The sequence below is a fragment of the Mustela nigripes genome, chromosome 7 (genome assembly GCF_022355385.1).
Source record: "Mustela nigripes isolate SB6536 chromosome 7, MUSNIG.SB6536, whole genome shotgun sequence".
Taxonomy (NCBI): Eukaryota; Metazoa; Chordata; class Mammalia; order Carnivora; family Mustelidae; genus Mustela; species Mustela nigripes.
Window position 1 is genome coordinate 124,314,792 of NC_081563.1, and position 22,991 is coordinate 124,337,782.

Here is a 22,991-nt window from a genome sequence, read left to right on the forward strand (position 1 = left end):
ATACTATCAGGATATTGAAGGCTTAGTTGCTATCAAGTAAAGACAATTGAGAGTCTCCTGGTGGAATGTTACATTCCTGCTATCAAGCATCCTTGTTAATGAGATTTAGGTTTAGAAGAAATTTAACTTTATTTACTTTTCCTTCTACCTCCACCTCCTTCGGTTTTTTATGGAGGGGAGGGTGACATTAGGCTTGAGGAACTGAGTTCTGTGTCTTTGGAAATTGGGCTATTGATAAGGTAACTTCTTTGTTGTAATCTCAAGGAAATTTGAAAACCAAGGGAGACTCCTGTTTTGCAGGATTGCGATCTCAGCAAGTTAACTGTTTATCATTTTATGGCAGTCAGGGGTGCCTGAGGAATGCTACACATATGGAGGGGAGCGGCTGAAGGGGGGGGGGTGTGCAAGGCGTCAGCTCTTGCTTTGTCCTCAGCCAGCCTCCTGCTCCCTCATCACTTGGGAGAGGTGAGGATGCCTTTCCCTCCTCAGAAAACGATTTGCTAGATGGCTAAAGGAAGTAAGAGGCTGCTTCTCCTAGGGTGACAGCCTGCCCTCTCTCGTGCATGCCTCTGACTCTGTCACTCCCAAAAGGTCAGGGGTTGGGCGGAGATTGCACTGCACTTCTGATCACAGTGAAGAAAAGCGCGGGAGAAGCCAGATTTTCCTTTAGCTTTCAGGAGACGTCTCCGCCCAGCCTTCTTACTAGCATCCTCCTTTTTTTTTTTTTTTTTTTTTAAAGATTTATTTATTTATTTGACAGAGATTACAAGTAGGCAGAGAGGCAGGCAGAGAGAGAGAGAGGAGGAAGCAGGCTCCCCGCTGAGCAGAGAGCCCGACGCGGGACTCGATCCCAGGACCCTGAGATCATGACCTGAGCCGAAGGCAGCGGCTTAACCCACTGAGCCACCCAGGCGCCCCAGCATCCTCCTTTTTAATTCCTAACTCCTCACTATCAGCTTGGGACCAAGCCAGAGGGTTCCTTTGCTAGGGACTCTCCTCTACACATACACAGCACAGTAACTGTTCAATTAAATCTTATCAGTAAAATGTACAATGTACATTTCCCCGTTAGATCCGAGCTCACAAGCCAGCAGATCAGCCTGAACCGGCTGCAAAAACTGAAGTTAAGGGGAAGGGAGAGGGTGAGGCGGGTCGGAGGGGCCTCCTCCCCTTACAGGTACCCCATAAAGTGGTGATACCTCTGGGGTCCACCTGTGGCTTTAGGTACTGACCCTGTTCATCACTCACTGTGTGACCTTGGCCTCAGTCTCCTCCCGCATGAAGGCAAGAAGACCTGCAAAGCCGCAATGGGCATTACAGAGCTGGGGGGTGAAGCTAGCTTTCCAGAAGGGTCCCAACTTGAATGCTTCCTAAAGAACAGTAGGCCATTCTCTTTCTTTTGCTAACTTCCACATTTACATATAAATTGCTACCTAATGGCTCTGCCCTCCTTTATCTTAGCTCCAGGTTCTAATGAGCTGGAAAAATGGTCCTGTGTGAGGAATAATGAAGCTTCCTGGCTGAGGAAGGAAGACAGTGGTTCTCGCCTCGCGGTGCAGTAGGGAAGGCAAGGAGGGAAGGAAGGGGGTACACGATGCCCCTTCCCCATTGGAACCCATGTCCCAATGTCCCAGAGAAAGGGGAAAAAGCATTTTTGTATCAGTTTGGAACGTGGTAGAAAACCGAGCATGAAAATATGTGACATCTACAACACAGTTAGTGAACAGTGAGTCATAATTTTATTTGTTCTGCCCGGCGTGCACATCGCAAATTTTTCATCCAGGCAGAAACTAAAAATAAAAAATGAGCCAGGAGCGCCATCTGGGGTGAGGTCTGTTACTACTGATGAGGGAGCAGGAGGCTGGCTGAGAACGGAGCAGGGGCTGGCACCTTGCACCCCCTCTCCACCCACTCCCCTTGGTAATATGTGTGACATTTCACAGGCACCCCTGACTGCCCTAAGAGAAGAGCAAATGGTTATCTTGCAGAGATCACAATCCTGCAAGGCAGGAGTCTCTCTTGGTTTACAAATGTCCTTGAGATTTACAACAAAGAAGTTGCCTTATCAATAGCCCAATTTCCAAAGATACATAACTCAGTTCCTCAAGCCCTAATGTCACCCTCCCCTCCATAAAAAAAAACCGAAGGAGATGGAGGTAGAAGGAAAAGTAAATAAAGTTAAATTTCTTTTAAGACCTAAATCTCACTAACAAGGACGTTTGATAGCAGGAATGTAACATTCCACCAGGAGACTCCCAATTGTCTTTATGTTAGTGCCTCATTAGAGGGAAAGTGGCCTTGGCTTGATAGTAACCAGGCCTTCCATATCTTGACAGTCTTCTTTATCCCAATAGCCCTTCTGAACAACCCTTTGTCCTCACCTACCCAACTCCTGTGTATATAACCAGCCACTCCTCACAACCCGGGGCAGCATCTCCGTCTGCCCACGGGTCCTGTCCCCGTGCTTTAATAAACCACCATTTTGCACCAAAGATGTCTTAAGAATTCTTTCTTTAGTCGTCAGCTCCGAACCTCATCCCACCGAACCTGACTTAGGTTCTGGGACTTCATCACTACCTCTGCTGCCCGAATTCAGAGATCTCTGCAGAGCCGTGGGGATGTGGAAGAGATGGTGTGAAGTCCCTCCGCCCCAACACACAGGCACACACCTGTGCGCACCCTTACACACACGCATGGACCTGCACGCACCCAACACTCACTACTAGGTGTTCCGCCCCCTCTTAAAGCCATTTCTGCTGAATCTCCACAACCTGTGAAGTTCAGATTCCCATTCGGAGATTGAAGAAACACAGACTTCTCCAGCTAAGCAGCTAGCAGATTTGGGATTCAAAATCAGGTCTTTGTGATTCTAAGTCCCAGGCTCACTTAGGTTTCACCACTGAATGTGTCCCCTGGAGCAGAAGTTCTTAACTGAGGCCAGTGAATAGAATGCAGGGGCTCCACTCCCATCTTTATGGTCTCCCACTTCTAACTGAAACTCTGCAGATCTGAACGTGTGCAACGAATTAGGACCTGTGACTTTGTCACTCATGGAATCACAGATATTTTCATATCTTTCATATGTTGCTGCTATCTCAAAACGCCACTTAGGTTTATCACAATTTGAACATGTCAGTGGTTGTTAGACCCACTACAAGATCTTGTCATTTCATGTATTAACAAAGAAGCACTGTGGTTGCCAGGTGGCTCCCGCAAAAGCAAGCTCTATTGCACAGCATTTGCTAATTCCCATGGTGTAAATATTCCTACCACTGCCAGTTTCAAGGATGGCGATGTTTAACAACTGGTTTGCAAATTTCCTGAAAATTTAACAATCAGTGCTTAATAGCGGGGACAAGATGGCTTCAGCACACCACGGGCAATGGAGAGAATTTACCTGGGTTTGTCCCCCTCCCTATAGGTACCTGTCTTTCCTAAAACTCCCTTGGCCTTCAGTATAGTGATGTTAATAATAACAATCATAGATTTGAAATAAATATATTAAATCCTTACTCTAAGTACTTAACATAACCCATATCATTCGGTCCATCAACCACCCTTTAAGACAGATCTTATCGAAGTGACTCAGTGGAGGCAGGGAGATGTGATTGTACCCCTCTGGGACATTTGGCAATATCTGAAGACATTCTTGTCATAACTGGGTTCACTACTGGCATCTAGTGGGTAGATGCTGCTAGACATCCTACAATGCACAGGATACACACACCACTCAAGAAAGAATTATCTGGCTCAAAATGTCATTAGTGCTAGAGTTAAGAAATGTTGCATTACTGTTAGTCCCATTTTTGAGATGGGGAAACTGTAGCCCATAGAAATTAATGTGCCCAGGGGCACCTGGGTAGCTCAGTGAGTTAAGCCTCTGCCTTCAGCTCAGGTCATGATCCCAGGGTCCTGGGATTGAGCCCCGCATCCGGTTCTCTACTCAGTAGGGAGCCTGCTTCCCTCCTCTCTCTGTCTGCCTCTCTGCCTACTTGTGATATCTCTCTCTGTGTCAAATAAAAGGAAAGAAAAAAGGTAGGTAGGTAGGTATGTAGGTGCCCAAGCTCACAGAACTGTCATGTAATAAGTTTTCTGCAAAAACTAGTTCCTACTCCTTGACTCCCTCACTAGATATGGAGAAAGGAGCTTACTAGAAAGAAAGCAGCCTGCTGGGGTTAGTCTGGCAATGGGTGTCTCAGAGAGGCTCAGGCATGACATGCTAGAGCATCTAAGACCAGCTGCTTAGTGAGAAGACTTGACCCCAGAAATGATTCCCAAGGTGGGTCAACCAGATGGCACATTGGGCTGTCAAGTTCATTTAAGATAAAAAAAAAAAAAAATGGACAGGGTTAGTGAGAGTTGCTCTGCCACAAAAAATAAGCATCTACCATGTGCCTACACTACTGTAGGTGTTGAGAATAGCATAGGGAACAAAATAAGAGTGGTGGCTCTTGATCTTGTAGAGTGTATAATCTGGTAGAAGAAACAGAAAAGCAAATTTTAAACTGGGTTAAAAAAATTACAGTTCATGAAAGATGCTTTGAAGGAAGCAAGTGAGGTACTATGATAAAAAATTTTAGGAGGACTTCCTTTAGAGAGGGTGGTCAAGGAAGACTTCCCTGAAGAGGTGACGTGTGAGCTAAGACCTGAAGGATGAGAAGCCGGCCATGGGAAGAGAGCATAAATTCAAAGGGATTATAGCAGGACAGGTGATAGGACTGAGGAGGGAAATAGGTTGATGTGTTCTAGTCATCAAAAGGAGGTCACTGTGACTGGGAAACAGAGAACAGAGGGGAGGGGCAATTCAGGACCTAAGAGTAGGAGGTCAGCAGGGTCCACCCACCTTTCTGTGCAGAGGACTCAGAACAGGTGTGAGAAAGCCAGCCCCAAGCTCTGAGGGCTCAGCAAGTGAGTAGACCTGGGATGTGTGGGAGGGAAAACTGGAGGTACCTAGACCAGCTTCTGGCACATTCTAAGGGCTCTCCCACCCAACTTTCTTAACCCAACACTTCTGCTAAACCAAAATTCCCAGATGCCAGGACCCGGGATCCAAAACACATGAGTGTATATATGTGTGTGTATGTGTATGTGCGTAGAATAAAGATGGTCACCAAACAGTCAAACAGCATTGGGGAAATCTTCAGCTCCAACGTCAATCCCAGAATAGACGCCAACACACCTGGCTCTCTGCTAAGACTAATTAATGACTAATAATTAGTCATTTGTGGGGCGCCTGGGAGGCTCAGTTCATTGAGCATCTGACTCTTGGTCTTGGCTCAAGTCTTGATCTCACGTCTGTGAGTCTGAGCCTCAAGTGGGGCTCCATGCGGAGCCTACTTAAGAAAAAAAGTATTCATTTGTGTAGCCACAAGCCCACTTATGCCTAATCATCAGGCTGTTCAACAGCAGCAGGATGGGCTGGTGCTCTAGAGCTGAATGCACTTTGCTGAGCAAGTTCACAAATCCGGTATTAAGCTCTGTGTACAGAAGCCCAGAATTCTGGAATAGGGAGGCTCAGCTCAGAGGACAGGCGCGGGCAGGAGGCTGAGGAGGCAGGGCAGTGGAGAAAGAGGGGAGGAAAGAGGCAGAGTGGGTACGTGGTCCATGCCAGCTGCTCCGCAAAACTTCACTGCATGTGGAATCCTTGCGACAACCCCTGTGGGGGTACAGGTTCCCCCATTTTCCACTCGGGGACTTTAGACGCAGGCCTAGGAGTGGGACTCAGAGCCCCCACTTCCTCACTGAAGTTCCCACAGAAGGTGGGATTTCACTGCCAGGGATTCAAGGAACTTCTTTATCTCCCTCAGAACTTAGATAAATGAGCAGAGTGGTTGTGGATGTCTGAGGCAAATGTGGCCTGATGTGGGGAGGTAATGTGAAACACAACTTGTCAAAACTCTCCAGAAATAGTGCGTGCCCAGGAGGTGAGCAAAGTTATTGGGAACTGGAGGCCCACCTGACTCTACAAAGGGGAAAATGTTTTTGAAATTATCAAATGTATCCAACTATTTTGTACCTTCAGGGACCATGACGTTCTGTGTCCCCACCACTCCCCGACCTGCGTATTACCTTAAGAGGACATTTGTTACCTTAAGAGGAGTGCAGACACCACCTGAAATCAAAAAATCGTAGTTTAGCTTTGAGTCTCTACAGAGTCAGTAGTCTTAAAACCTGGCCTGGGAAAAAAGAGAGAGAGTTTCCTCAATTCCACAACTAACCCTACAAATTAAGGGCAAAATGTGGAGGTCTGAGCCTGAAGCTTAGGACAAGCAGTCACGCAACGGGATTCCGGAAATGAGGTCGGGACGTGCCCACCCCATTGGATGGTAGTTTCTTCCAGGCCTGGGGTGAAACCAAGGAAGAAGGAGACTCAGAGAGAATGTGAATTGGAGAAAGACACTGCCTGGTCTCGGGAACTCATGCCGCCACCTCCCTCGGCCTTGGCCCCAAAGTGGGAAGGTAAGAAAGTGTTACTCCCAGTAGGTGAGTGGGAAGGAACAATCAGAGGGGTCACTGCTACACTGAAGCTCAAAAAAGACACTATGCCTTCCGGAGCCACCGTGCCCACACAGAGCAGCCAAGATAGTGAAGAAACAAGCAGAAGGCCTGGGGTACCTGTCAGGACTTAGTCACAAAAGCAGGGCATCTTCAAGAACTACAGGAATAAGGCATTTCCTATTGGAAGGAGAGCTTACATGGGTGTGGGAGGACCTGGGGAAGGGGAGGAAGTGAGAGGGCCAGAGAAACAGCCACGATCTTGTAGGCCAGAGCACTGACCTGAGTGGCCACGTCAGAGCTTGCAGGGAAATGCAAGAAGCCACTTGTGACTGCAAAGGGAGACCACGAAGGTGGACCTCCTTTGTAGAGGAGTCATGGAAGGAAGATGGAGAAAAGAGAGCAGATTTGAAAGCTGCATGGGGAGGTTCTGAAAGATCATAATGGTGCAGCTGGGAGGGTGCCAGGAGGAGCCACAGGGGACCCCAGATTCCTGGCTAGAGCAGCTGAGTGGATTAAGAGCAATCCACCAAGATGGGGAAGACAGATGGGCAGGGGAGGGTGCAGGGCAAGGACCAGGCTGAGATGAATGAAGCGCTTGCCTCAGGCACCAAACACAAGGGTGTACTAAAACCCCCCAGTAATCAAGATAAATAATGTCTTAATGCACCTTTTTCTTTTAAATCAAAATTAATGCAAAAAAAAAATCCATGATGAATACGATCGGTATTACTGATTTTTCCTTTTGCTTTGGGCTTCAGTATGGCTCGGCTTGCCACCATTACTGATCCTGTTTTGATTTAAAATTCAGATATTTTGTTCATCATGGATTTTTTTTTTGCCTTTGCTTCTTTTTTTTCTTTAAATATTGCATTAAAATATTATTTGACGGCTGTGGGCTTTGGTGCCCTCTCAAATGTTGTACTAGGAACAAGGGCTTCATCTCCTCTAGTCTCAGCCCTGAGGAGAAGAGGAGGTCAATGAAGGCGCCATCTTGGATGTATGCCAAAATTAAAGCAATGGCCGATGTTAAGTGCCTGGACCCGAGTAGATCTCTGATGCATGTTGTAATGGACCCACCGGTGCCTGGCTTGAATCCCCCAAGGCCTTACCATTTCAGGGCATGCCAGCTGCCAACACCTGTACTTCCTGCTTGAGGACCGTCCTGGCTCCCGAGTGAGATAGGTTAGAAGGCCCTGCTAATGAACACGCCTACAGTCGCCCTCAACCAACCATCCACCAGAGCCAGTGTGTCAATATTCCAGCTCCCTCGCCTCTCGGATGGGGCCATTTTGAGGTATATATGTAACGCCATTTCCGCCAAGTCTCCAGGTGAGATTAAACTCCATTACCTACAGTGTACCTGGGTTGATAACACACCTCTAAGCTCTGTCCCTTCCCCCCACCTCCCTTCCCTACCCTCTTACCCACATTTTCTGGGATCGCCTCCCAGGTAAACGTCACATACTACCATCTTTTTTCTCAGGCCCTGCATCTAGGGCAACCAAACCAAGACAAATATGTGTCTTTCCCTCCCTTGCCCTCTTCTCTGTGGAAACACAGAGCGTTCTGCACATGCTTGGAAGTCTGGGCATGCCCTCAAAAGAGAGACCCCTGATTCTAGCACTCTCCTGGGGCACGGGGGGAGTTAGTAGAGGGAGGCCCGGATCTAGGATGGGCTGGCTGTGTTTCTGTAATCTCTGCACCTAGAGTTGAAAAATAATTGGCAGACACCTTTCCTGGCCATTAATTCTTTACAGCAGACGCTGAGCCCTTGGGGCAAAACCTGATAGTCTGCAGTTCCTGCCAGCCTGTCCCTGCATGCAGAACAAGGAGCACGACTTTCCCCTCACCCTCTCTACAGACAACCAGGCTTCTCCTTCCTTCTCCTCCTCTACCCGCCCCAGAGCCTGAGAATGGCCAGAAAAGCTGTTTGTACACATTGGAGAAGACGAGAACTAGCCCTCCATCCAGAGGGATGGGGCTAAGAGTTGAAAGCTCTGGTGAAAATCATGAAACGTAGAGACGTGATTCATGCTTTCTCTTTAGAGAATAGTTGTCCCCACGATCACCAGTAACCCCTGCAATGATCTCACGCAGCAAGTTTTATTTCTGTGCCCATTTTATAAGCCCAGAGGCTCAGAGAGGGCAAGTGGCTTAGCTTAAGTGACAAAGAGCCTCTCCTTGTCCAAACTGCAACCAGGCTCCTCTAAACCCTCTTCCCAACAAAGCCCTGACTTCAGGGATTCTGTGTTCGCCCCCCGCTGATACATACCGTATTAGCAAGAACCCTGCTAAGTCAGTTGAGCCAAGACCCCCCACCCTTAATATCTGATCCTCCTTGCCGTCCAACCACGTACCTCGTTCTCCACCACCTACGCCAGGTTTAGCCACCCGGGCTTGCCTTCAGCAAGAACCCTGTGAGGTCACTTCAACCAGAATCCCCCTTACTCCCGATGTTGCCTCTTAGTAATATCCTACCCACCAACCACCCCTGGCTCCTCAGCTATAATTTACTTGTCCTTGTTGTGTTAGGAGGTGAGCTTAATCTCTGTCCCCTACCACAAACCCCGTAACAGTCACCTCTATACCCATGCCCATGCACTCCCTAAATTAAGTCTGCTTAGCGGTTCTTCACAAGTGTCATCATGAACAATGTTCCCTTTAAACCGATCACATGGAGAAGATGTTGACCCAGGTCTAATGTCAAAGGCCTTTCTCTTCCCTATGTCATATGTTGTTTTTCTTCCTTCATTAAACATTTCCTGAGCACCTGCTATGTGCTGGGCCCTATGCTGAGCTCAGAGAACACAAAGATGAGTAAGAAATATTTGTTTCTGGGGCAGCTGGGTGGCTCAATTGGTTGAGTGTCTGCCTTTAGCTCAGGTCATGATCTCAGAGTCCTGGAATCGAGCTCAAGCCCTACTAAGCAGGAAACCTGCTCATCCCTCTGCCTCTGTCTGCCACTCCCCCCTCTCTCTCAAATAAAATTTAAAAAATTATATATATATATATTTATATGTATGTATGTGTACGTGTGTGTGTATATATATATACACACATATATATGTATATATATATATATACATACATATGTATACAGATACGTGTGTGTGTGTCTGTGTATAAAATTTCTTTCCTGTAAGAGGGAAGAATAAAATCTTTCCCATTCTGCCCATTTCCAGCCCAGGGGTTCAGGCCTGTATTTACAGTATTTACAGATACCCACAGGGGCTTGAGCTACAAGGGCAGAATGGAACAGGTGCCCACAAAGCCAGAGTACTGACAGCCTGACCCTTTGCAGAAAAAGGCTGTCACCCCTGGTCTATACCACACTGGGCACTGAAGAAACACCGTCTTAGTTGCTCCTCAATTTGACTCTATGAGCTGCGATTGATGACGCCCATTTTACAGGTGAGAAATGAGGCTCGGGGACATTGGGGGACTTGTCACATTGCTGGAAAAGTATAAAGCTGGATAATCCCAAAGCCCACCACCCTCCCCTTCTAGATGTCCCTTCACTGCCCCAAACCCTGTCTAAAACACTGGTGGCCAAAGTTTTGAAACACTGACACTGACACTTGAAACAACCCACAGCTCCTGCCAGGAGTGGGCCACTGGGCCACTGGACTCTGCCAGGCGGGTTTGATTGCTGAAGCTGGTCTGATCTCCTGCAAAGCACGTTTTCCTCCAGCTGGATCAAGAGGCCTTTCACGTAAACAGGCATTCACCTGCTAATCTGCAAACTGATGGGGAGTAGTTATTTCTGTTGGTTTTATTATTGAACCTTCGTGGGAAGGGCAGGGTGACAACCACAGGGGAAGATGACTGGGGGGGGGGGGGGCAGCTGTTGTGTGGGGTGTGCCCTGTAACAAAAGCATCCTGGATTAGTTCACTAGAAGCCACCATCCATACATTCTGATGGGGGAGGGGGTAGGTGCTCTGCAAACAGAGTTGCAAAGGGAAGTGGGTTGAGCTGAGTTGCTGCTCTGTTATCTCAGCACTCTCCTCCACAATCAAAAGTTGAACACCTCGCTGGGAACACCGGCATCTCTCTGCCCAGGGCTTGATTTCTAGCTGTGGGAGACCTTGGCCACAGAATGAACACTCTTGGAGGTGGCCCTCGACCAACGCAGCTGGCCAGCTGATAGCCTCCTCACCCCTTGGTCTGAGGGGTGTTCTGCTGGCTCCCAGAGTCCCCAGGTGGAATTCAGCTGCAGGTGTCACCACTGTCATCAGCCCAAGAATGCGCCCTTTCCTGGCTTTCTTCCCTTCCCTGCCACGTCCTCCTCTCCCCGGAGACAGGGAAGTTTCCTGGGATCACCTCCCAAATTAACTACTTGCACTTTCATTTTTTTTTTTAAAGATTTTATTTATTTATTTATTTGACAGAGAGAGAGATCACAAGTAGGCAGAGAGGCAGGCAGAGAGAGAGAAGGAAGCAGGCTCCCTGCTGAGCAGAGAGCCCGATGTGGGACTCGATCCCAGGACTCTGAGATCATGACCTGAGCCGAAGGCAGTGGCTTAACCCACTGAGCCACCCAGGTGCCCCTTGCACTTTCATCTTATCTTAGATCTCCTTCCAGAGGAATCCAAGCTGAGGTAAGTAAGTAAGGCCCAGGAGCTCATCACGCCTTCTCACCTGATCTCTACCTCAGCTGTGGCAGCCACGATCATCCTGATTTTTTAGAGGTAGAGACTGAGGTGCGCATGAAGTATAGGCAGTCAGAACCCCAACAAGCCAGAGATCAGCAAGAGCCAGAGGCTCAAAAAAGGTTCCTGATGGGAGGAGATTTGAGCCTGTCTTCTTGACCCAGACTGAAACTGTCCCAGACCCAGGCTGAGCCCCAAATTCACACTCATTCTGCTCCAGCTCCTGTTTTCCTCTCCCCGATGGCCTTCACCCCCCCCCCCCAGAATCCTCCATCAGTGAAGACAGCTGGAACGGGGTCAGAGGTTATTTCTAGAATCAACCTGTCATGAAAGATGGAAAACTAAAAGTTCTTAGCTTGTAACAATCCCATAAAAATGATCGCCGCGGGTACACGGAGGGGAACATGGCATCGAGGAACTTTGCATTTATTAAACAGTAATAGCCAAAACCTAGTTAGTGCCTACTGTGGTGTCTCTCCCAAACAGATGGGGGCCCCCAAACGTGGGGCGTGGGCAGTGAAATCCACCCTTGGCAGAACAAAGGAGATGGGTGTTTATTGAACACACTGGCGGGGGGGCGGCAGAAGAGCAGAGGAGAGGCTGTCTGCGAGGAAGGGTAGATGCGGGCTGTGTTTAAAGGCAGAAGGTTAGGAGGTATGGGAATGCATGGAATCCTCCCTTTTTGGTAACTGTGTCTGGTTGTAAGTAGCCCATTGGTCAGTTAGGGCCTATGGATATTTTGAGCTGGGTCACCTGATGGGCCTGCCTGGATTCAGCTGGCGGGGGGGTGGGGGGGGGCAGGGCTCCTAGCCCTTTGGCCTTGCTCTACGTTCCATTGCTCAAGCCTGTTTCCTTACAGTGGCCTCTACATCTGTGTAGTAATTTCTGGGCACTATTCTAAAAGCTTTTTTTTTTTAAACAGAGGTGGATCTATGTACTTTTTTTTAAAAGATTTTATTTATTTGACAGAGAGATATCACAAGTAGATGGAGAGGCAGGCAGAGAGAGAGAGGGAAGCAGGCTCCCTGCTGAGCAGAGAGCCCAATGCGGGACTAGATCCCAGGACCCTGAGATCATGACCTGAGCCGAAGGCAGCAGCCTAACCCAGCCTGGGTGGCGCCCCTATTCTAAAAGCTTTATAACAAAATACTTCTTTAAAATGCTCACTCTGGGGACACCTGGGTGGCTCAGTCAGTTAAGCGTTTGCCTTCAGCTCAGGTCTTGATTTCAGGCGTCCTGGGGTCAAGTCCCACATGAGGCTCCCTGCTCAGCAGAGAGCCTGCTTGTCCTTCTGCCTACCTCTCCCAAATAAATAAATAAAATTTAAAAATAAATAAATGAAATACTCAATTTGGGAGCACCTCGGTGGCTCACTTGGTTAAGGACCTACCTTCGGCTCAGGTGGTGATTTTGGGGTCCTGGGATGGAGCCCCATGTTGGGTTCCCTGCTCATCAAGGAGTCTGCTTCTCCCTCAGCCTTCCGCTCTCCCTACTTGTGCACACGCTCTCAAATAAATAAATAAAACCTTTAAAAATAAATAAAAAATAAAATGCTCACTCTCTGAAATAGGTACTATCACTTTTCCCATTTTACGAACAAGGAAACCGAGGCTCGAAGAAATTAAGAAATGTGCCCAAGGTCACACAGCTAGCAGATGACGGAACTGGAAACAGAACCCAAGCAATCTGGCTCCAGATATATGCTTTTAATCCTTATTTTTAAAAAAGATGAATGAATGTAGAAACTAATACAACATTGTATTGTATGTTAATTATACTTCCATTTTAAAAAAAAAGTTAAAAAATGAAGGAAGGCATATGAACAATTTTAAGAGTTTGAGTAAAAGCCTATTTGACTCTGGCAGCATTAAACCAACAGTGGTTGGGACACGCCTCCCATGGGGTTAGGTGTAAAAACATACAGAGAAGGTAGGGAAACCAAGAACAGAAATTACTTGGTGGACTGTAGCTTAAAGCCTGGTCGGCTCTCTGGGGCTGACTGACCCTAGTGTTTGCCTGATTTGGGAAAGCCTACTTGACTGGGATTGGTTATCCTCCCTGGGTTTTGGTTTGCTTACATGAACCACCAAAGCCTTAGAGACACTTCCCCCTTGTGGGTTCCTGTTGAACTGATTTACCACCACCTTCACCACCCTGTGCCCGTGGCAGAAAGTGAGGGTACAGACTGCTCCTTTGCATTCTGAGTAATATTCCATTTTGCAAATATGCTACCTTTGGTTTATCCAATGACCTGGTGATAGACACGTAGGCTGTTTTCCAATTTGGGATTATTATCGGTAGAACATTTCTGTCCAAGATTTTCCTGGTTTATGTAGGATTTCATTAATCAATTAATTAATTTTTTAAATTCAGATTCAGGGGTGCCTGGGTGGCCCAGTGGGTTAAGCCTCTGCCTTCAGCCCTGGTCAGGATCTCAGGGTCCTGGGATCAAGCCCTGCATCAGGCTTTCTGCTCAGCGGGGAGCCTGCTTCCCCCTCTCTCACTGCCTGCCTCTCTGCCTGCTTGTGATCTCTCTCTGTGTCAAATAAATAAATAAATCTTTTAAAAACCCTGAATTTATATATGTGTGTGTATATATATTCAGATTCAGAAGGCTTAGGTGAGCCCAGGAGACTTCATTATTTTTTAAAGATTTTTATCTATTTATTTATATGAGAGAGCAAGCACAAGCAGGGTGAGTGGAAGGCAGAGGAAGAGGAAGAAGCAGACTCTCTGCCGAGCAAGAAGCCTGATCTGGGGCTCAATCCCAGGACCCTGGGATCATGACTTGAGCCAAAGACGGACACTGAACCAACTGGGCCACCCAGGTACCCCTCATTAATTTATATTTAATTACAAAGCAATACATGAATGCATTCTTTCTCTTATCAAAAGGATACAGAAGGCAAAAGGCAAGATTCCCTCATACCTTGCACTGGCAACACTGCTCAAACTTTATAACGTGCACACAAATCTGCCTGGGAATCTTGTTTAAATGCCCGTTATGATTCAATGCGTCTGGGGTGGAGCCGGAGATTCTGCATGTCTCACAAGCTCCCAGGGGTCACGGACATGGGCGGGGGCTCCACAGACCACACTTGGAGTAGGAGAATTTCTCAAAGCATGGTGCCCTGACCATCTGCGTCACAGTCCCACTGGAGGACATGGAACAGGCGCATTCCGAGGCCCTGCCCTGCACCCAGTGACTCCACCCTGAAAGGATGGAGTCTGATATATTCTTATTTAAATGGAGCTCACTCACCAATGTCTGAGGACCACTCCTTTGGGTCTGTAATTTCTGGAAGGGCTGACTGGGTCTGTCTTGTTCCTGGTTATGCCCCCAATGCCTAGCATGGTGCCTGGGCCATGCAAAGTGCTTTTGAAAAAGACTTATTTTCTCTCCCTCTGCTAGGGCGTGGGTTCTGTATCCGGGGCACACCCTCGGGTGCTCTCCGGAATGTTGCAGTTCCCCAGGACTCTCCTGTCCTATGACATCAAAGAACCACCACTGGATGCCGCATTTGCCCCCAGAATAAGGGCTGTAGTGAGAAGCAAGAGCATGTGCAAAGCACTCAGGACTATGTCTCAGCCTGAACTTGTCAAATAATAGCATGGAGAACTGATGATGGGCAAAACGTCTGCAAGCCGCAGCCCAGGGTCTGGCAGAAGAATGGAAACCTACATGCACCAGCTCAGGGACCATCTGGGAGGACAGCCCAGCACTGCCTCCTGTGGGACTTTGACAGTGGGGGAGACCATGGTATCCCGAAAGTAGGCTGTGGGTTCTGCAGTTAATGTCTTCAGAGTTTCCTCATGGCCTCATGCTCCTCACCTGACACATAGTCTACTAGGATTTCCTCATCTCAGCTCTGTCTCCCGGCTGCCCCAGGAACAGAGACTCCCTGCCAATAAGCACTGTTTTTCCATTCTGCTGTCATGCCTTCTTCCATTCTCAAGACAAACACTGTTTGCTACAAATGGGCTAGTCCGACCCCAGTTTGGTTCCATGCAGCAGAGGGGTAGGGCTGAGTGAGGAATTAGACACCAACTACCAACATCTCTGCCAACAGCTCTTAACAACCTGCCTGGAGAACAATAATGGCCACTGCTGCAGCATTGGACAAGTGCAGGCAAGTCAGGGGGCCACACCTGAAGAGGGCCGCAAAGGAGTCGGAGTCCAGACTGGTCAGCAGCCAGGGTGACAAACAAACTTGGAAGCCGGCCCCAGGAGAGACTGGGGGACTGTGGGCATTCAGCCAGAAGGGAGGACTTGAACAGAGGGTCTGAGGGCTGCCCCCAAACATCTGGAAGACCAAGGTGTGGGAAACAGATGTGGTTATTTGAATAGCCTCAGGGACATAACCAGGACCAGTAGCTAGACAATTCAAGAATTTACTCAAAATGAGAGATGTCTAAGAAGGGACTCAGCTGTCTGGTTAGGCAGTGAACGCTCCACCACGGGAGATATTCAAGTAAGAGCCAGAAAACCTCTGGGTGAATAAGGTCTTGACAATGAGAAGATTTAGATTCAGGAACCTTCAAAGACCTCCCTCACCCTGAGCTTCATTGAGACCAGGATCGGCATCTAGTGAATTCATCTACCGCTGTAATCATACCAGTGGCCACCAGATGGCCACAGAGCCCCATCTCCCCAGTCAAGCAGCAATTCGTTTACAGAAACTAATTGGAAAACAAAAACCAAAATAGTTCTGATTCAGACAAAATGACATTCATGGGCAAAGATTATGAATCAAATCCTCAGGAGCTTTAGTCCCCAGCACAATCCACAGGGTTCCAGGTCAAGTAAATCATAAAAATTTTTGAGATAATCCTTTCTCGAAAAAAAATTTTCCGTTGGGGCACCTGGGTGGCTCAGTGGGTTAGGACTCTGCCTTTGGCTCAGGTCATGATCTCAGGGTGTTGGGATCGAGCCCCACATCGGGCTCTCTGCTCAACAGGGAGCCTGCTTCCCCCTCTCTCTCTACCTGCCTCTCTGCCTACTTGTAATCTCTGTCTGTCAAATAAAATCTTAAAAAATATTTTTTTCCATTGAAGTACAACATACATATAGCAAGGTACACGAATCATAAGCGTATAGCTCAGTGAGTTCTTGCAAACGGGGCCCACCTGTGTAACAAGAAACAAAATATGACCAGAATTCCAGAAGCACCCAACCTCGTCACCACCCCCCCCCGTCCTGACCTCTAACGCCACAGACTAGTTTGGCTGTTTTTCTCCCTGCAGGGAATCAGGTGGTATGGATTCCTTTGTGCCCTGCTTAGATGGTTATGCCATGAGGTCCGCTGATTTTGCTGTGTGCTATCAATCAGTCTTCTTGCCATGTAGTAGTGTGTGGTGTGAATAAACCGCAACTGATTTCTCCATTCTCTTGTTATCCGAGAGCTCATATGCAGGCTACTAGTCAAGGGCTACTACGTGTAATGCTGCTGTGAATTTCTAGTGGATTCCTTACGGAGAGCATGTATACAAATTTACTTACAGAAATGCTAGGTTGCAGTGGTAGATGCTAGCTAGCCCTTTGAGCCTTAGTAAACAGTCTAGTGGACATTACCACACAATTTCCAAAGTGACTGCACCAAGTGACATTCCCACGGACAATGTATGAGAACATCTGGGGCTGTCTGGCCACACCAGAATCCTCTGTCTGGATAAGTTTCAGTGAAAGAAACGTGGGATCATGGAGCATCCCTACAGAAGGTCTGAGGGTCCAGGCCGCGTGAGCGAGTGGGCTTGAACCAGAAGGAAGAAGAATCCATCCCACCAGCACGCCCTGATAAGCCCTTCAGCAATGGTATCTGCAGAATGGACAGCCTCACTTCATGAGCTCTGAACAATATTGCTAGAGCGGCGCTACTCTCACCGAGTGCTCGCCGCATGCCTGGCACTCTCCTCGGTGCTGGGGATAGAGAGGAAGCAGACATCATCCCTGTGCAAATGAAGCTCGTGTTCTAGTGTCAGTGGGCATGGACAGTAAATCAATGTATGTCAAGTGGTGAAAGTTCTGTAAAGAAAAAACGGAACAGAGGGTGCCTGGGTGGCTCAGTGGGTTAAAGAAAAAACGGAACAGGGTAAGAAGATGTAGAGTGCAGAGAGAAGTGCTATTTGAAACTGTGGGCTAGGGGGTGCCTGGGTGGCTCAGGCAAGTTAAAGCTTCTGCCTTCGGCTCAGGTCATGATCTCAGGGTCCTGGGATTGAGCCCCACATCGGGCTCTCTGCTCAGCGGGGAGCCTGCTTCCTCCTCTCTCTGCCTGCCTCTCTGCCTACTTATGATCTCTTTCTGTCAAATAAATAAAATCTTATTAAAAAAAAAAAAAAAAGAAAATGTGGGCTATGATGAGCTGTCACCTCACACCTGTCACTATTTATGTATCTGACTGTTGTCTGAGAGACCAGAGGCAACAAGCATTGGCGAGGCCAAAAGGGGACCCTGTGCACTGTTGCTGGGAATGCAAATTTGTGCGGCGCTGTGGAAAACACTGCGGGGGTTTCTCAAAAAATTAAACATAGAACTACCATGTGATCCTGCAATCCCACTTCTGGGAGTATACTCAAAGAAATGGAAAGCATTATTTCAAAAAGAGATCAGCACTCCCACAGTTGTTTGAGCATTATTCACAATAGCCAAGGTATGGAAATAACTGAAGTGTCCATTGCCAGAAAAATAAATAAAGAAAACGAATATATACAGAATGTTATTGAAATTCTATATGGAATATTCAGGCATTAAAAAAAAAAAATCCTGCCTTGGGGTGCCTGGATGGCTCAGTGGGTTAAGCCTCTCCCTTTGGCTTGGGTCATGATCTCAGGGTCCTGGGATCAAGCCCCACATCGGGCTCCCTGCTCAGCTAGGAGCCTGCTTCCCCCTCTCTCTGCCTCTGCTCTGCCTACCTGTGATATCTCTCTCTCTCTCTCTGTGCCGCTGCCTTCAGCTCGGGTCATGATCCCAGCGTCCTGGGATCGAGTCCCGCATCAGGCTCTCTGCTCAGCAGGGAGCCTGCTTCCTCCTCTCTCTCTGCCTGCCTCTCCGTTTACTTGTGATTTCTGTCTGTCAAATAAATAAATAAAATCTTTTTTTTTTTTAAGATTTTATTTATTTATTTGACAGAGAGAAATCACAAGTAGATGGAGAGGCAGGCAGAGAGAGAGAGAGAGGGAAGTAGGCTCCCCGCTAAGCAGAGAGCCTGATGCGGGACTCGATCCCAGGACCCTGAGATCATGACTTGAGCCGAAGGCAGCGGCTTAACCCACTGAGCCACCCAGGCGCCCTAAATAAATAAAATCTTTAAAAAAAAAAAAAATCCTGCCTTTTGTGACAGTATGGATGGATCTTAAAGGCATTGTGTGCTAGGTGAAATGAGTCGGACAGAGAAAGACAAATGCCACATGTTCTCCCTTATATACAGAATCTTAAAAAGCTGAGCTTGTCAAAACAGAGCAGAATGGTGGCTGCCAGAGGCTGGAGAGGGGGTGGGAAAATGGGAAGACATTGGCCAAAGGGTACAAATGCCCAGCTGTAAGATTAGTAAATTCTAGGGGCCTAATGCACAACATGGTGACTAGGATTAACAATTAACAACACTGTATTAACAACTGGGAAAATGTCGGGAGTAGACCTCAAGTGTCCTCATCCCACATGCAACAATGGTAATGACGTGAGGGGCTAGAGGTGGTAACCAGCCTGATTGTTGCGACCAACTTGCATTCGCTGAACTGTTGTGTGTTGAATCATCACACATTCTACCATGAGCTTAACCATGTTGTGTGTTAATAACATCTCAATAAATCTGGGGAAAAATAAAATATGAAAGAATTAAAAAAATAATAAGTGGTTAGAGGAATGATAAGGTGACTTTGAATAGAAACCAGAGATGGGGAAAGAAACCATAGGAATAAAGAGCTCCAGAATCAGGGAGCCATTCAATGCAAAGGCCCTGTGGTGCGTGTGTGCTTGGTACATTCAAGGCACAGTGAGAAGCAAGTAGAAGGAAGAGTAAGGAATGCTGGGAGAAAGTTAGTAAGGCCATGATTATGTAGGACCTGCCCTCACTGATGCTCGAAGATAACTATAAACCCAACCCAACACACACATACATACTCAAAGTGTTGGGGCTTGAAGGCTTGGGGCACCCACTGCTATTTATAAAAATGCAATCATGTGTATATTAACACTGGCCTTTCTCACTTAACAACGTACCATGGGCATCTTTTTAAAGTTCATAGCATGAATTGAGGCAGGCAAACTTTTTCTCTGAAGACCCTGCTCGTATATACTTGAGCCTCTGTGGGCAGACAGCATCCGTGGCTGTTGCTCAATCCTGCTCTCGTCCACTCCAGAGCAGATACAGACCACATGTGAGAGGGTGGGTATGGCTGTATTCCAACAGAACTTAACTTACAAAATGGGTGACAGGCCAGGAAACCACCTAAGGTGGTGGCTTCCATACCCTGACATGCAGCTTCCGTGTTATATTCCCAATGCCAAGAGTAGTGCCTGGCACATAGTAGGCACACAAAAAATATTTGTTAAATGAATAAATTTAATGTTTTTTTAAGTGGTTACAGAGTATTCCATTGCTAGAATATCGTCCTAGGGCCTGAGGTTTTACAAATTAATCCTCTTATCAAGATTTCCAGGAGTAGGGGCGCCTGGGTGGCTCAGTGGGTTAAAGCCTCTGCCTTCGGCTCAGGTCATGATCCCAGGGTCATGGGATCGAGCCCCGCATCGGGCTCTCTGCTCAGCGGGTAGCCTGCTTCCTCATCTCTCTCTGCCTGCTTCTCTGCCTACTTGTGATCTCTGTCTGTCAAATAAATAAATAAAATCTTTAAAAAAAAAAAAAAAAAAGATTTCCAGGAGTAAGGTGGTTGGGTCAAAGCCTCATGAACTTTCAGCTTATCGGTTGGTGGCTCACTGCCTCCTTGAATCCCTTTGTTCTCTTGGCTTCTGTGACACTATGGTTTATTTCCCTACCTCTCTTCCCCGTCTCTTTTCCTACACTGAAGTTTCCAGAGTCTTCCTGGCAGGCAGAATAAGGCCCCCCCACCGAAGATGTCTACGTCCTCCTCCCCAGAATGCAAGATGTTACCTTACATGGCCAAGGGGACTTTGCAGAAGTGAGCGGCTCAGTTGGTTAAGCAGCTGCCTTCAGCGCAGATCATGATCCCGGGGTCCTGGGATGAGTCCCTCATCAGGTTCCATGCTCAGTGGGGAGCCTGCTTCTCCCTCTGTCTGCTTCTCTCCCGGCTTGTGCTCTCTCTCTCTCTCTCTCAGTGACAAATGGATACACAAAATCTTAGGACAAAAAAAAGAAAAAAAGAAGAAGAGATTAGGTCAAGGATGTTGAGATGGAGAGTGTATCCCAAATTATCCAGGTGGGCCCAATGTAATCATGGGGGTGGGGTGGGAGTAGGGTCTCCTAAAAGGCAGGCAGGAAGCTCAGCATCAGGAGATTTGACAATGGAAGCAGGGGTCAGGGTCAAAGTAACTGGATGCAAGGAGATCTCAACCAAAATTCGTGGCTTTGGAGATGGAGGAAGGGGCCACAAGCCAAAGAATCCAGTCTCTAGAAGCTGGAAAATGCAAAGGAACATAAAACCCTCCTGGAGCCTCCAGAAGGAATGCAGCCCTGCTGAAACCTGTTTTAACCCAGTGAACCATTTTGGACTCCCGACCTCCCAAACTGTAAGCTAATAAATCTGTGTTGCTTTAAACCATGGAGTTGGTGGTAATTTTTAGAGCCGCCATTCGCTTTATATATAGGAATTAATACAGTTCCCCAGAGTGTAGTTCTGAATTTTCTTCTGCTCTCCATCTAAATGTACTCTTTTGGGGTTTCCATCCAGTTTGTGACTCACAGATTTATATCTCTGGGCCACTGTGTGCATTTTTTTTCCCACTTGACACTAATAAATTTTATTTGTTTATAGGTTCTTAATGCATGTTTTACTGGGCATGGGCTTGGATGCTGTTGGCCCAAACTCATGTACTCAGAAAAGAAAAAAAAAAAAAACCTGCACATTCACAGTTAATCATAATTGGATGATTACATTTCCTTATCATATTGCTCGGATGACAGCAGATATTTAAATAGTTTAGTATATCCCATTGCCTTGAGTGATGAAACCTTGTTATCCTGCCACTTCTGGTGAGAATTCTGGTTAATCCTTGAACACTTTGAATGCAGAAGCAGCCCATTCTCAGTGCCATACATGCCCTCACTGTCACAAGCAATACCTCAGGGGGCAATTCTGTGTCTCAGCAGACATTTGTCAACATGTCAAGACACTTTCGTTGACCCCCAACATTGGCAATATTTAATCTAATACTGCATTTGGAAAATACCTTTAATCTCATCCCTTCTGAGGTTCTTTCAATCATGTACTTCCCATCTCTTTCAAACTATGTCCCTGGGGTGCCTGGGTGGCTCAGTGGTTAAAGCCTCTGCCTTTGGCTCAGGTCATGATCTCAGGGTCCCTGGGATCAAGCCTCGAATCAGGCTCCCTGCTCAGGGAGCCTGCTTCCCCCCCCCCCCCCCCCACCACCTGCCTCTATGCCTACTTGTGATCTTAGTCTGTCAAATAAATAAATTAAATTAAATTTAAAAAAAAAAAAAACTATGTCCATGACAATTTCCATTACTGAATTCCATTTCTGCAACAACTCCTGCTACATTTGCTTCACTCCAAGTAAACATACTTGAGTTGCCATGGTTCACACCAAATCCACTCAGGATGACAGCTTCTGGGATGCTAATATTTTCAGACATCATAGAGCAAAACCGACCAGAATCCAGCTTACACACACTTCCAATCAGATGGCATTGGGATTGAAAACCACAATGTGGGCTCTAAACTGTTCAATCTGGGAAATTATGGATTCAAAGTTATTAACACACTCTCTCTCAATGACAGATTTCAGCAGTTTTCCCCACAATTTTAGAATTAGCAACAAAGTGATCTTTATTTGCTGCAATTGTAGGTATCTAAAGAAATGGAACTCCTGTGCTGTACATCTATGATTTCTCCTTTGAGTTGTTCTTTCGAAATATCAACAGAGGTGAGTTAGATCATTAAGACTCCACAGAATGCTGAGGACCCAAAACTCCCTTTAATGATGATATTTGAGACTGTGTCTTTGTCTGTAGCTGGTGCGTTAGTAGTTTTTTTTTTTTTGTAAGAGTAGCCATTGTGGGGCACCTGGCTGGCTCAGTCCATAGAGTGTGTGGCTCTTGATCTCAGGGTGATGAGTTTGAGTCCCACGCTGGGTACAGAGATTATTTATTTAAAAAAAAAAAAAAAAAAGGAGGGGGGTTGCCATTGAGCTCTGGGGAAAGAGAGGTGAGAGGAAGCACAGGATGACACCGCTGCACCTTTCTCTTTAGACAAATGAACTGCAAAAAGAGGCAGCAACACCCCATTTCCTGTACATATCCTTTAGTAAGGATATTACCCCATTACCTTCCCAAAAGGAATGTTCAGTACAACCAACACTGTATCGGTGCTTTTCTTGATTCACCTCTCGCCCATAATGAATTTTAACGAGTTTTTAAATATTGACAATTTGATGAGTGTGAAAATGTCTCATCGTTGAATTCTCTTTTCCCTAATTAATATAGCCCACGAATTTTTAAAGATCTAACTTGTATTGTATTTACCTAACTTTAACCACAGGCTGTTTAGCCTTTACCACTAGATGCCAGTATTAACACTGCTCCCCCTGTCCCTGCAACCAGCTTGCCTCTAGACTTTGCCACAAGTCCTCTGGAGGGCAAAATCACCCTCTTTCAACCCTCTTAAGAATATTGAGGTAGGACCACTCAAAAAGA

At 47.0% G+C, this 22,991-nt stretch overlaps 1 long non-coding RNA gene across 1 annotated transcript in view; it reads right to left on the bottom strand.

The window, feature by feature from the left end:
* LOC132021938 (uncharacterized) overlaps window positions 1-22,991 on the bottom strand; it is a 138,293-nt gene that overhangs the window by 114,281 nt on the left and 1,021 nt on the right. The window contains exon 2 of the long non-coding RNA XR_009405473.1: window positions 20,253-20,458. This is a non-coding gene — a long non-coding RNA (uncharacterized LOC132021938). The remainder of the gene's footprint in view (window positions 1-20,252; window positions 20,459-22,991) is intronic.